The sequence below is a fragment of the Emys orbicularis genome, chromosome 6, assembly GCF_028017835.1.
Source record: "Emys orbicularis isolate rEmyOrb1 chromosome 6, rEmyOrb1.hap1, whole genome shotgun sequence".
In the NCBI taxonomy this organism is placed as follows: Eukaryota; Metazoa; Chordata; order Testudines; family Emydidae; genus Emys; species Emys orbicularis.
In genome coordinates, this window is record NC_088688.1 from 112,598,726 (window position 1) to 112,612,564 (window position 13,839).

The 13,839-nt window shown below is 40.9% G+C and overlaps 1 protein-coding gene across 1 annotated transcript in view; it reads left to right on the plus strand.

Annotated features, from left to right (window-relative positions):
* BRD10 (bromodomain containing 10) overlaps nucleotides 1–13,839 on the plus strand; it is a 78,631-nt gene that overhangs the window by 24,511 nt on the left and 40,281 nt on the right. The gene's annotated exons all lie outside the window — the stretch shown is intronic.

Genomic DNA, 13,839 nt, shown 5'->3' on the forward strand with positions numbered 1-13,839 from the left:
TCCTCATCTGTGTTAGCTGCTGTGGCTGTAATTTGATGCCCAATTTTTGTAACATACTAACTTTTCATTTTGTTTTAATGCTTAAAACATAAACAACATTATCTTGCTTAAGGCAACTTTGTGATCTAGGATCAGCTGTCAAATGAGTCTGTAGACAGTTGTAATTTGTTTGATTCTATTTTGAGGACTTCTTTATTTCTACTAATCTTTATTAAGGTATACTTTGGGTACCAAGCATGTTATATTGGGAGAGCCTGTTATAACAGAAATGAGTATGCTAGGCTGCAAATTAAAAAAAAAAAAAAAAAGGTGGGAAATGAAATAGTATTATATTAGTCATAAAATGAGCTTCTGTAACTAAGTAGTAAATCTAGCAGTAAGCTAATGGGAGTACCTGGTTATTTATATCAAATTGCACTTTGTGTGGTAAGGAATCCTAGTTTCACACTGGAATTGTTATGGTGAATTTTTCATGGGAAATATTAAAGAATGTAAATGATTTGTTAAAAAATACATTTCCCTGTAATTCTAGTCTACTATCTACACTTTTTCTTCATAGATTCCCACTCTTAAATTAAGTGGGCTCCAGCAGATGGCGTGGGAATGCTCTCACACATCAAGAGTTTTTCAGTATTTCCTGTATCAAGGTGACTGTTGGGAATGTGGGGGAGGTTGTGCAGGGTGCCAGAGCCTCCATGTATTTTTTGTGTGTAATACATTTATAGTGTGCTTATCACAAGGCATCTGAGTACCATGCAAAGGAGACAAATACTAAAGCGAAATCAGCTAAGAGTGCAATGTGCTGCATAAAAAACCCCCCAGAACACCGCCAAAGGATCAGTTTCGATCTAGTAAGAGGAATAGATAAAAGGTACACGGTTAATAAAAAAATTTTAAAAAAAAATGCCTGAGGAGGGACTCCAAAGACTAAAAAAATGGGTCAACTGAAGTAGATGAAACTTCTAGCATGCACTAAAGAGAGTGAGTGAGGTGCTCTGTGGACCTCCTCTAGGAGGAATTTCCACAGTTGAGACCCTCAGGCAGACATGGAACTTCCCAGAGCCTTGCCCTGATTGAGCCTAGAGACCAAGAGCAAATCAAGGCATCCACATACTGATGGTTTGATGTAAGAACCTAGAGAGAGAAAAAGGTTCACCCCAGACAGTGTCTGACAGGAACATAGAGCAAGAGACAATCACTCAAGTTGAATTCCAGAAATTGACGTGGTAGGGGAGAGGGAAGGAAAAGGTGGGAGGGAACATCCTAGCTGGGTTTGGGGAGAACCGTGACCTACATTTTTTTCTCAGCTTGTTCTCTTGTGTGATGAAAATCCTCATCTTCATAAACAGAGGAGCTGCTGCTGTGGAGATACTGTTATATGACACATGGATCTCACAGCGGTAAGGGAACCCCTTCTCCTCAGTCTTAGGATGCACAATATGGGAGCATGACCACGGGCCATGATGAGGGACATATAGGGTCAGGAAGATTGCTTGACTGAATGGGGCAAGAGATTGTCCTGTTTCTGTCCTAGCCCATTCAGGATTTATGGCCCAGAGTGGTAGATATATGGGCTTCCAACACTGGTGGGCTCACCTCCCCGGGTCCCTCTTCTCTGTCTGCTCCCAGCACTAACATCAGTCCTTACTTACCCCATTCTCACCACACCAACAGGGGAGGGAGAAGAGGTTACAATAAACCGTGAAGGAGATATTGGGCATTCCTCACCCCATCGACACTAGATATGCTTGATATAGGGAGGGTAGGGTGAAATCTACCTTGCAGAGCTCTGCTTCTGATGAGCCACCTGAGGTTTGTTGAAGTGAAGATACACAGTCAGGATGCTCTGCCTCAGCAGATTTTGTAGCTACTACAAGGCAGAAAGAATGGAGAATAGCAGCTAAAGGCAGATGCAGAGTGGATCTGTAAAATCTGCTGGTGCAGCTCTTTCAGACTGTCAGCCCTTTAATGACCCTCAGATATGGCTTGTTTACTCTTGGGGGAATTCTGTGCCAAAAATTAAAAATTCTGTGTACAGTATTTTAAAATACTGCATATTTTCTCAAAATAACACAATATAATCGCACCAGTTTCAATTATTTTGGTAATTTATTTCAAAATACCTGTCAGCACCTATATGTCTGTACCAATACAGACAACAACAAAAAAGATTCAATAAATGTTTTTTGACAAATAGATTTCTTACTAGGCATGTTAATACAGAACTCTTGAGTAATAATTCATTTAAATTACAGTACAAAAATGTATTTCCTGCACCACTCAGAAGCAGTGAAAAGGCTTGGGGGAGTCAGGGGTAATGGAGGAGCTGAGGGAGAGGGAAGTAATTGCTGGGAAGGAGTCTGGGTGTGAACTTGGAAGGTTGTTGGGTGTGGGTGGGAGAAGTATGGAATAGGGATTGTTAGGGAGCCTCCACCAGGCAGACCCTGGCTGACCCTTAGCCTCTCTCATTCAGTCAGGCACATCTCCCCTGTACCTATGTGTCCTTGAACCACCACTCAGCCACTCCTACTCCCCCCATCCCCAGGTGGCCCTGCACCCCCTCCTCCTGCCCCATGTGGCCTTGTACCCCCACTCAGCCACCCCCTCCACTCATGTGTCCCTGTGCCCACACTCAGCCACCCCTTCTCCCCCCATCCCCATGTGGCCTGGCATCCCCACTCAGTCACACCCCCGATTTGTCCCTTCACCTCCCTGTTCCCATGTGTCCCTGTGCCCCCACTCAGCCTCCACAATCTCCCCATGTGGCCCTGCACCCCCCCCCCGATGCCATATGGCCCTGCATTCTCTCCCCTTCCGCCATGTGACCCTGTGCCCCCACTCAGCCACCTCCTTCCCATGTGTTCTTGCATCCCCACTCCCATTCAGCCCTTGCCCCAGTCTGTGCCCCCCCCAAGAAGCCCCATGTGACCCACGCTGTCTGTCCCCCATATCCCATGCTTCCTGACCAGGCCTCCTGGGCAGGGCACTGTGAGGAAGGCAGCCTCTTCTCTTCCCTATCTGCAGCTGGGGCTGGCCTAGGAGTGCCTGCTTTCTGTTCTGGTGACACAGCAGCCCCAATTGGCAAAAGGCATAACTGCAACACCTTTCCAGCAGAATGTATTTTGTGGGGGGGAGGGAAATTCTGCATTGCGCATAAATTCTGCGTCTGTGCATAGCGCAGAATTACTGCAGGAGTACTTGTTGGAAGCAGAACCCTTGCCTCTTCCCCCCCCCCCCCATGGCTGAATTGGTTTTGTGTTATACTGAAAGTTACACTGAATAACAGAAATTATGTCTTATTGTTTTAGCATATTTGAATATAAAAAGCATGATTTCACATACATACTCTTTCTAAATATTGCCAGTTTATAGGTATGTATGTTATCTGAGAGCAGTTAATGGGATTTGGTAAAAAATGTCGTAAAAGTAGTGGTATCAGTATATATTTATTCTTAGGTATACTCTACCTCCTTCAGAAATAACAGGTTTTCACTTTTTGATTCTTAAAATACTCTTCTGTGTTTTGAATAGGCTGGTTTTCGAGTTATGTTAAGTTGAACAACTAGGTACAGCCTTAACTTAGCTAGATGCTCCAGCACACCTCTGTAATATGACACATTTTCCCCCATAAGAGTCTCAGAAGGAGAAACACATTTTGTATCTTCATGTTTTGTCCCAAGATAACTCACAAAATATCTTTATAAACAATTATAGTTTATGCATTGCTTAGCTTAAAACTTTTTTCATAATTATTCTGAATAGGACTCACCAGAGAAAGTTGCCTTTAACCTATCAAGAGCCTTGTGATAGACGTGCAACTGATATAATATTATGAATACTGAAATGTAACCATTTTATGAATAATTTGTGACAAGGTCAGTGAGGTAAAGTTACTGTGTAACTATGGTGTTTTATTAGAATTTCCTGTGTGACTATATTGATTTAAATTATATTGGAAATAGAAGAATGTTCATTATACAACTGTAATGCTTGAATTCAGTATTGTTTGTACATGGTGGTGACACACTGGCTTTCCACATAAGAACACCCAAGCACACTCTTGGAAGACAATGGCATCCATTCAGGCTCTAGGTTGAAGTGACTTAGCTGTTTTCTCAGGCTGGGAAGCTAGTGAGCAAAAGGGCTATTATCACTTAAAAAGTATCTTTATCCCCACAGAGGGCAGGAGGAGTCACCAGAAGTTCTCCAGAGAATGTCACTGAGCTCTGATAGGCAGACAAGGTGACAGAGAAAGACTCTGCGGAAGAGTCTATAAGGAGCGGGTCCTATTAGGGTCCCCGTGTGGAAGATTGTTGAACACCTGGTAAACTAGATGAGTTGTATTGTATTTTATTTAGGGTTGTCGATTAATCGCAGTTAACTCACGTGATTAACTCAAAAAAAAATTAATTGCGATTTTTAAAAAAAAATCATGATTGATTGCAGTTTTAATTGCACTGTTAAACAATGAATACTAATTGAAATTCATGAAATATTTTGGATGTTTGGATGTTTTTCTACATTTTCAAATATATTGATTTCAATTACAACACAATACAAAGTGTACAGGGCTTACTTTATATTTTTATTACAAATATTTGCACTGTAAAAATGATAAAAGAAGTAGTATTTTTCAGTTCACCTCATACAAGTACCATAGTGCAATCTCTATTGTGAAACCACAACTTACAAATGTAGATTTTTTTTGTTTGTTTGTTACATAACTGCACTCAAAAACAAAACAATGTAAAACTTTAGAGCTTACAGGTCCACTCAGTCCTACTTCTTATGCAGCTAATCGCCAAGAGAAACAAGTTTGTTTACATTTACGGGAGATAATGCTGCCCGCATCTTATTTACAATGTCACCTGAAAGTGAGAACAGACATTCACATGGTACTTTTGTAGACTGCATTGCAAGGTATTTACCAGATGTGCTAACCATTCGTATGCCCCTTCATGCTTTGGCCACCATTCCAGAGGGCATACTTCCATGCTGATGACGCTTGATAAAAAAAAAATGCATTAATTAAATTTGTGACTTTACTCCTTGGGGGGGCAATTGTATGTCTCCTGCTCTGTGTTTTACCCACATTCTGCCATATATTTCATGTGGAAGCAGTCTCGGATGACAATCTAGCATGCTGTTCATTTTAAGAACACTTTCACTGCAGATATGACAAAACGCAAAGAAGGTACCAATGTGAGATTTCTAAAGATAGCTACAGCACTCGACCCAAGATTTAAGAATCTGAAATGCCTTCCAAAATCTGAGCGGTAAGGCATGTGGAGCATGCTTTCAGAAGTCTTAAAAGAGCAACACTCCAATGCGGAAACTATAGAACCCGAACCACCCAAAAAAAAGAAAATCAACCTTCTGCTGGTGACCTCTGACTCAGATGATGAAAATGAACATGCGTTGGTCTGCACTGCTTTGGATCATTATCGAGCAGAGCCCATCATTAGCATGGACGCATGTCCTCTGGAATGGTGGTTAAAGCATGAAGGGACATATGAATCTTTAGCGCATCTGGCACATAAATATCTTGCAACGCCGCCTACAACAGTGCCATGCGAATGCCTGTTCTCCCTTCGGGTGACGTAAACAAGAAGCGGGCAGCATTATCTCCTGCAAATGTAAACAAACTTGTTTGTCTGAGCGATTGGTTGAACAAGAAGTAGGACTGAGTGAACTTGTAGGCTCTAAAGTTTTATATTTTTGAATGCAGTTATTTTTTGTACGTAACTCTACATTTGTAAGTTCAGCTTTCATAATCAAGAGATTGCATTACAGTATTTGTATTAAGTGAATTGAAAAATACTATTTTTTATTTTTACAGTGAAAATATTTATAATAAAAATAAATATAAAGTGAGCACTGTACACTTTGTATTCTATGTTGTAATTGAAATCTATATATTTGAAAATGTAGAAAACATCCAAAAACATTTATATAAATGGTATTCTATTATTGTTTAACAGTACGATTAATCATGCAAGTCAGACCTGCTAAGCTAGATCATGGTTGATACACAGGAGACTGCAACTCAAGGCCTGGTCTGAGTGTGGGACAGTTGTGTGAATCCACATTGAGCGGTAACAGCTCCTGAGGCTTGAGATCTAGAGGAGTGTGCTTAGAGAGACCAGGAGAGATTAGAGGTGCAGTACTGTGACAACTCTACGAAAGTAGATTAAAATAATTATTTTGATTCTTGTAAATCTGATTAATTGATCTAGAAAGCCCATTCTGGGATGGTGCGACAGCTCTACCAGAATGCAAGAGATTCCCTGAAATACTTTGCTTCAAAGGAGCTTTGATATAAATCCTGAACCTTGTAATAATGTTCTAAGAGCTTCAAAGCAATACACTTGCTGAGTATTCACTGTTTCTCCCTTCTTTGTAGTCAAAATTGCAAACACTTATTTAGAACATAAACATGCTTTGTTTGGTATGGAATTCAGACTCTGAGATTTAAGTACTGATTCCTTTTAACACATGGGTAATTAATCTGGTGGTGTTTAGTATAAATTCCATCCACACCCTCAACTCTGTTCTTGGAGATGTAAAAATTCTGTTACAATAGCATAAAATGTAATCTAGATCGGTGGTTTTCAAACTGTGAGTCACCACCCAGTAGTGGGTCGCGGAATGCAAGGCACTGGATGTCGGCAGCTCTGGTCAGCACCGCCGACTGGGCCATTAAAAGTCCTGCTGGCGGTACTTCCCGGCTAAGGCAGGCTAGTCCCTGCCTGTTCTGACACCGTGCTGTGCCCCAGAAGTGGCCAGCAGCAGGTTCAGCTCCTAGGCAGGGGGGCCAGGGGCTCCGTGTGCTGCCCCTGCCCCGAGCACCGAGCTTTGGGGCGGGGGGAGGCGGTGCCTGTGGGTGAGAGCTGCATGGAGCTGCTTCTGTGCCTCTGCCTAGGAGCTGGACCTGCTGCTGGCTGCTTCCGAGGAGCCTGCCTTAGCACCCCTGTGCACTGCTGACCGGGAGCTGCCCGAGGTAAGATCGTGCCCCAATCCCCTGCCCCAGCCCTGAGCCCCCCATCAAACCCGGAGCCCTTCCTGTACCCCAAACACCTCATCCCCAGAGCCTGCACCCCCAGCCCAGAGTCCTGACCCCCTCCTGCACCCCAACCCCCTGTCCCAGCCCTGAGCCCCCTCAAACTCAGAGCCCCCTCCTGCACCCCAAACCCCTCTTCCCTGGCCCCACCCCAGAGCCTGCAGCAAGCCCAGAGCCCCCTCCCACACCCTAACCCCCTCATTCCCACCCCCACCCTGCAACCCTGACACCTGCAGCCCAACCCCCAGCCCAGAGCCCCCTCATCCACAGCTCTGCTGGGTCGCGGGCATCAACAATTTTCTTCAAATGGGTTGCCAGAAAAAAAGTTTGAAAACCACTGATCTAGATTTAGAAAGGCCTGTCAACTAGGTCATGAGCATATAATGAAATACTGTAGGACCACTTTATTTTTCTAAGTTGTAACAGGGTTCTTGAAGCATCAGGCCTCTGTGTTTGTCATTCAGCACCAATGTCCTCAGAAATGTGTGTCACTGAGATTTCATTTTATTTGCTAACATCATTCTGTGTTGTGAGTCAGTTAATTATCCATTTGTTGTAAGACCTCTGCTGTTTTGAGAACAGGCAGATGCAGACAATGTCAGCATAGAAACCCCTGACGTGCATTCTGTCTCTCGATTTGCTGGACTTCTGAACCTTGCGTATTTCTAGATGAGGAGCTGTTGGGTGGGACTAGAATAGTCTACATTTAAAAATAAAAGAAGCACCTAACAAATGAGATTTCAGTTGCCCTCTGAACTTCAGGGAACAAAAGGAGGGGATAAAGTGTGTCCTACACCCTTATAAAGGTAACCGGGTGTTACTATTTTTAACAGATAGTTCAGGCCTGCAATTCAATTTAAGATCTGGTAGGGCAAGTCAATTTTTTTGATGGAATTGGGTTGAAAATGTTACAATTCGTGGAGTTAAGAGGCATGAGGACCAAGTGGCTATATGAGTTCACCCTTAGGTCTGGTCTACACTAAGAAATTAGGTTGGTGTAACTGTGTCATTCAGGGGTGTGAAAAACCCACACCCCTGAATGACGCAGTTAAACTACCTAACCCCTGGTTAGATAGTGCTGGAATTCAGCTGCAGCATTTCAAGTGTAGATAATAAGCCTGTATTTTGCTGTGGCTAATGGCAAGAATTAGAGTGATTTAAGACACTCCCTGTTTTTAGTCCCTGCTTTGGATTTATGAGAATCTGATGGCATAGGCTTCAGACACTCCACTCAAAAGCTCCATTGTGAAAATATTTGCATCTTACTAAAACAAGTTATCAAGAGCCACAAGGTCTCAAACCATATTTTTCTATGCAGCAAACCTTCACCTAACCCCACCCTTCTTTATTATAAGAGGTTCCAGATCTTGTAAACCATTACAATTTCAAGTCAAGAGGAATTCCTCACAGGTTACAGGTGAATAGCATTTGCAAAATTTTGTCTAAAAATAATTTCCAAAAGCTAGGTCTTGAGCATTGTTCAAGAGTCTCAAAAAATATCTTTCTGGGATGTTCACTATATTTGCCATTGTGAGATTTTTGAGAGAATTGCATCAGTGAGACATTACTGCGAAACTTACAAATACAAGTAGTCTTGTTAAAAGTCGGTCAGAATGGTAAATATGATCTCCCTTGTCCCTGTTAAAATAAATCATGGCTTTCAAAAACACATGGTTTAATTATCAGATATTATTTTAGTGGTGCATCACTTGATAAAGTTCCTTTCTAGGCTAGTGTCAGCTCTATCTCATATATTCAGTGAGTGTGCATTTTCAAACCTGGAAATTTGGCTGATCAAAGACTGCTTTGAGGAAGGAATTAAAATATCAGAATATAAAACCTGCTGAGTGCAGAAGTTATTTGGGTATTTGATACATTTATTTTTTGCTTAGACTTGCTATAAATTTATCTTGTTACTATGTCTTACTGGACCTCTGCAGAGAGGTCAAGGTATATCAAGTATAGGACTACACTATATTCTTGCATTTTAAAGGTGGTCTTCTAGGTCTGAGTTGAGGCCCATGGATATGGCATTACGGAGAAAACTTGTACTCTTATTGCCAATGCCTGATTTGTGTAGTAGTCCCCAGGGCTGTCAATATGGTAGTTTAAGCACTAAAACTTAAGAAAAAATAAGGTCCTTGTTTTAGAACAGACCTGTGGAACTTTATATATTACATATTACTCCAGTTCAGAATAAGGAAGGAAAGCTCTCTCTGTCTATTGGAGAAAAGAGGGAGCTGCAATTAGATGTTCCCAGGCTGCGGAAAGTGAATTCTGATGATTTCTCCACAGGCACTTCAAATTTAGTAGTCCAACAAGAATTTTTGTTGTTGTTTTTCCCGTTGTTGGGCTTTGGTCTCATTCTCTCAAATAAAATAAAATATTGTTACCACTGGGAAGTTACAAAGAATTGGAAGAAAGCTAATGTTGTGCCAATATTTGAAAAAGGTAAACGGGGACTACCTGGATAGGTATATGTCGGTTAGCCTGACATCAGTCCTAGGTAAAATAATGGAATGACTGATACGGGTCTAGATTAATGAAAAATTAAAAGAAGGTAATATAATTAATGCCAGGCAACATGAATTTATGGAAGATAAATCTTGTCAAGCTAACTCTTTGAGATATCAAGTTTGGGTGATAAAAATAGACGTGTTGATGTAATATACAGGCAGTCCTTTGACTTACAACACAGTCATTGGTTTCTAAAAATTGCGTCTTAAGTTGAAACGTCATAACTGGGAACTGCAACCCACTCCATTGCGGGACCGAGCGTCGTAAAGTCGAAACCAATTGTTGTAAGTTGAATCAGCGTGTCAACCCAGAAGCGTCGTAAGTGCTGTTTGTCGTAAATTGAACGTCGTAAAATCGAGGACTGCCTGAACTTAGACTTCTGAAAAGCATCTGGCTTGGTACTGCACAACATTTGGATTAAGAAACTAGAATGATACAAAATCAACATGGCACACATTAAATGGATTAAAAATGGGCTAACGGATGGGTTTCAAAATGTAAATGGGGAATCATCAAGAAGTAGTTGTGCTTCTAGTGCTAGTCCTATGCTAGTTATTTTTCCCAATGACCTGGAATAAAACAGAAAATCATTACTGATAAAATTTGCAGATGACACAAAGATTGTGGGAATGGTAAATAATGAAGAAGATTGTTCTGGATCAGTGACCTATCTGGATCTTTTGGTCAGCTTAGGCACAAGCAAGCAATATGCATTTTATTCTGGCCATGTGTAAAATCATATATTTTAGGAACAAATAGTGTAGGCCATACTTACAGGATGGGGGGACTCTATCCTGGGAAGCTGTGACTCTGGAAAAAGACTTGGGAGGGTCCTGTTGGATAATAGCTCAACATGAGCTCCCAGTGTGAGGTTGTAGCCAAAAGGTCTGATGCTATCCTTGGGTGCATGAACAGATGAATATTAAATAGGAGTAGTAAGGAGGTTATATTACGTCTGTGTTTGGCACTGGTATGACCACTACTGGAATAATGTGTCTGCTCAGTCATCTCCTTGGCTTACATTTTTCAGATATTAAAAAAAAAAAAAGTCTGTGCATATATAATTTGTATACACCTGTGTTTGAATAAGTGTGTAATGCAAGGAGTGATTTGCAAATTAAATGTCTTGGCCCTGACAGCACCAGCTATGTGTGCAATTGCAAGGCTGTCACATAATATTAGAGGGAAGCCATCTCCCTCCTAAAATCGTATCACATTGTGTTTTGCAGTAACAGCAAGTAATCTAATCCTAGTTTAATATATCACAAAACCTACTCTCTCTTGGCTGAAAATTAAATGTTTGTGTGCCTTTTCCGCCTCATTCTCTACACATCTTCCACCTTCTACAGCGAATGACTCAGAGTCGTAGAAACAACGGCCATATTCACTACACACCCCTCATTCTTTCACTGAGTACTAACTGAGGCAAAGGTCCTATGGAAAAAAGATCATGTGATTAATGACTGAATTGTGGTGCATTCACATAATAATACCATGTAGTTCTTACATTGCACTTTTCATCAATAAATCTCAAAGTGCTCATAAGGAAGCAGAATTAATGAAGGCATAATGAATTCTGTAATTTCCTAGCTTTTGAATATTTAGTAACATTTTTTAAAATGTAGCTGAGACAGCTCTTGGGGTACCCAGGACTGAGAGTCACCTTGTTATCCCCTGCCTCCAGCATGAGGGAGTCTTGTTTATGGCAGCTGAGTGTTAGCTCCCTAACATCACCAGCCTTTCAGCCACTCAAGCACTTTCATCTGGGCAATGCTAACCCAGTCTTCACCTTGCAGGTTAACAGGTGCGTCCCAGTTCCCAAATCACTTTGAATTATTACCCTGTGATATCTAGCCCCTGACACTGGCTACTCATAGATATCCCCAATCCTGTGCCCCCAAAGGAGCAGTGTACCCCAGTTCACCAGTTTTACCTTAAACCACTGCTCTTGTAAATTACATAGTACCTGTGAGCACTTATAATAAAACAAAAGTGGATTTATTTAAGAAAGAATACAGATTTAATTAGAAAAAAGACAGAGTGAGGGAAAGAAATGGAACTTAAACCCAATGTTGAGAACTTTGGCTATGATAATGCTATCTATTTTTTCACTATTTTGTTCACAAACTCATCAGATTAGGCCTGTTCTTGATATAGTGCTCAAAACAGTCCACTACTGAGTTCCATTGCACATCTTGTGGGAGAGTTAGCTTGGATCCTCCCACTTCTTTCAGTGCAGCTGCTGCAAAGTGGTTGTTAACTGGAGTATTTTGCAGTTTCAACAACGTTCGCCTTTATTTCTGGAACACTGAAGTCTTTGGCGAGGAGGTGCATCAAATAAGCACTGCAACCGTATGTTATTAGCTTGGGACTCTCTTCACTCTTTTCTAAATAGTTTCTTCTAATCTTGGAAACATTTGCAGCATTGTCTGTGACCAAGCTGCATACTAGACGTTTGAATTTTTTTTTCACAGTTTGTTATAGCTTTTACTGCTACTTCTTGTAAGTATTCTGCTGTGTGTGCATTTCTTGATGTATCTATTGTTTCTGTAAGGAAGACATTCCCTTCTTTTGTTGTCACACAAGCACATACAACAGGATCATTGTGGACATTGCTCCACCCAGCAAGACTCAGGTTAACAATTTTACCCTCTAGACCTTTTGCACACTGCTCAATTTCTTTTTCATACACTTTATCCAGCAATTTGCCTGCTACATCTGCTCTGTTGGGTGGACTGTATCCTGGTCTTAATGACCGAACCATGTTAATGAAGTGTGGTTTCTCAATCATACGGCAAGGAGAGTTTGTGCGTAAACAAACAGGGCAATTTCCCCATCAATTACCTCTTTTTGTAATCTGCTGGTTCTTATCACAAACTTATCTATTGTTCTGGATGATGGAGATTTTTTTTCTTCTTTTTGCTACAGGTGATATACTGTGGCTATGTGACATACATGATGTGACAAACACTACCATTGTCAGATAACTCTGAAATTATAGAAAATGATGGTGATCTTGAAGATGGATAGTCTTCAGAATCCTGTATGTTGAGGATGGATTCTCCTAAACAAAATAAGTCAATGCAGTTATTTAATTATTATTACCATACTGCTCATTTCATATTACTCATTGCATTCACTGACACTCAGTACTACTTTAAAGGTGAAATTGTAAAAGAAAGATCTGCCTATTTCAGCTATTTTTTAATCACAACTGCATCTAAAATGATAGTACCATAGAGTAACAGCTATATTTTTTGCTCAAACATGAGAATTCAAGAATAGTCCAGAAGGAAGACAGGCAGTCCTTAAGAAAGAAGTATGAAATAAAAAAGTTTACCAACTTGAAGATCCTCCGTGTTCAGACCTGTTCCTTTCATCATCTTCAACGCAGCTTCCTCCTGAGAAGGAACACTTCTTCTCATGATGTTGTTTCATTAGGGCAACCAGGCCTTGCATTTCTTTGTTGCACCGTTTGCATTTTGCACGCATGCCTGTCTTACCCACAGGTAGAGGAACTTCATTAAAATATTCCCACACTGGGTCTCTCTTACGGCCTGCTGTCATTATAGGTTTTCCCTTCTAATGAGAGAATGGTATGGTAGATCTCAAAACAATGAAGGCTACGCTCAGAAAGACTTCAAGACTTCTGGAATATGCTGCTCAAACAGTTTCACTTTTGTTTCTACTGCATGTCCCTCCCTTCTCACATTTATCTCCAGACTTCTCCTTGTCCAGATCTATTCCACCCCCAACAATCTTCTATTCATTGAACTTTTTGAAACTTTGCACTTTTAGAGAGAGGTAAGGGATTGACGCTGTGTACACAAATTTGCAGAGGGACAATAGGGTTGAGGTCTGTTATTTCTCACCCCTCTCTCTATGTATGTATGTATGTATGTATGTATGTTTAAAAACATTTTTGCTGTTAACAAGCATGTTATCTCTGGAGACACAAATCCGCAGTTTGAGAACTGCAAAACTAAGCATCTCTGATGGTATCTTCTAGACTGAGCACTGAGTCCCATTGGGTAGATAGAAAGATTAATCTATACAGAAGCCCCTGGAACCCCATAAGATTGGGTCCCTAATCCATGAACTATTGGAACTCATTTACAAAACTTTTCTTAAACATTACATGAATATATTGTCTCATACTATAGAATTAGAATTTATAATCCCTATTCCATGATGCGATATCTTTGAGCTATAATGTATCTTAATTAAAACTATTTTTAGATAGGTTTTTTTCCTTAAAAAGC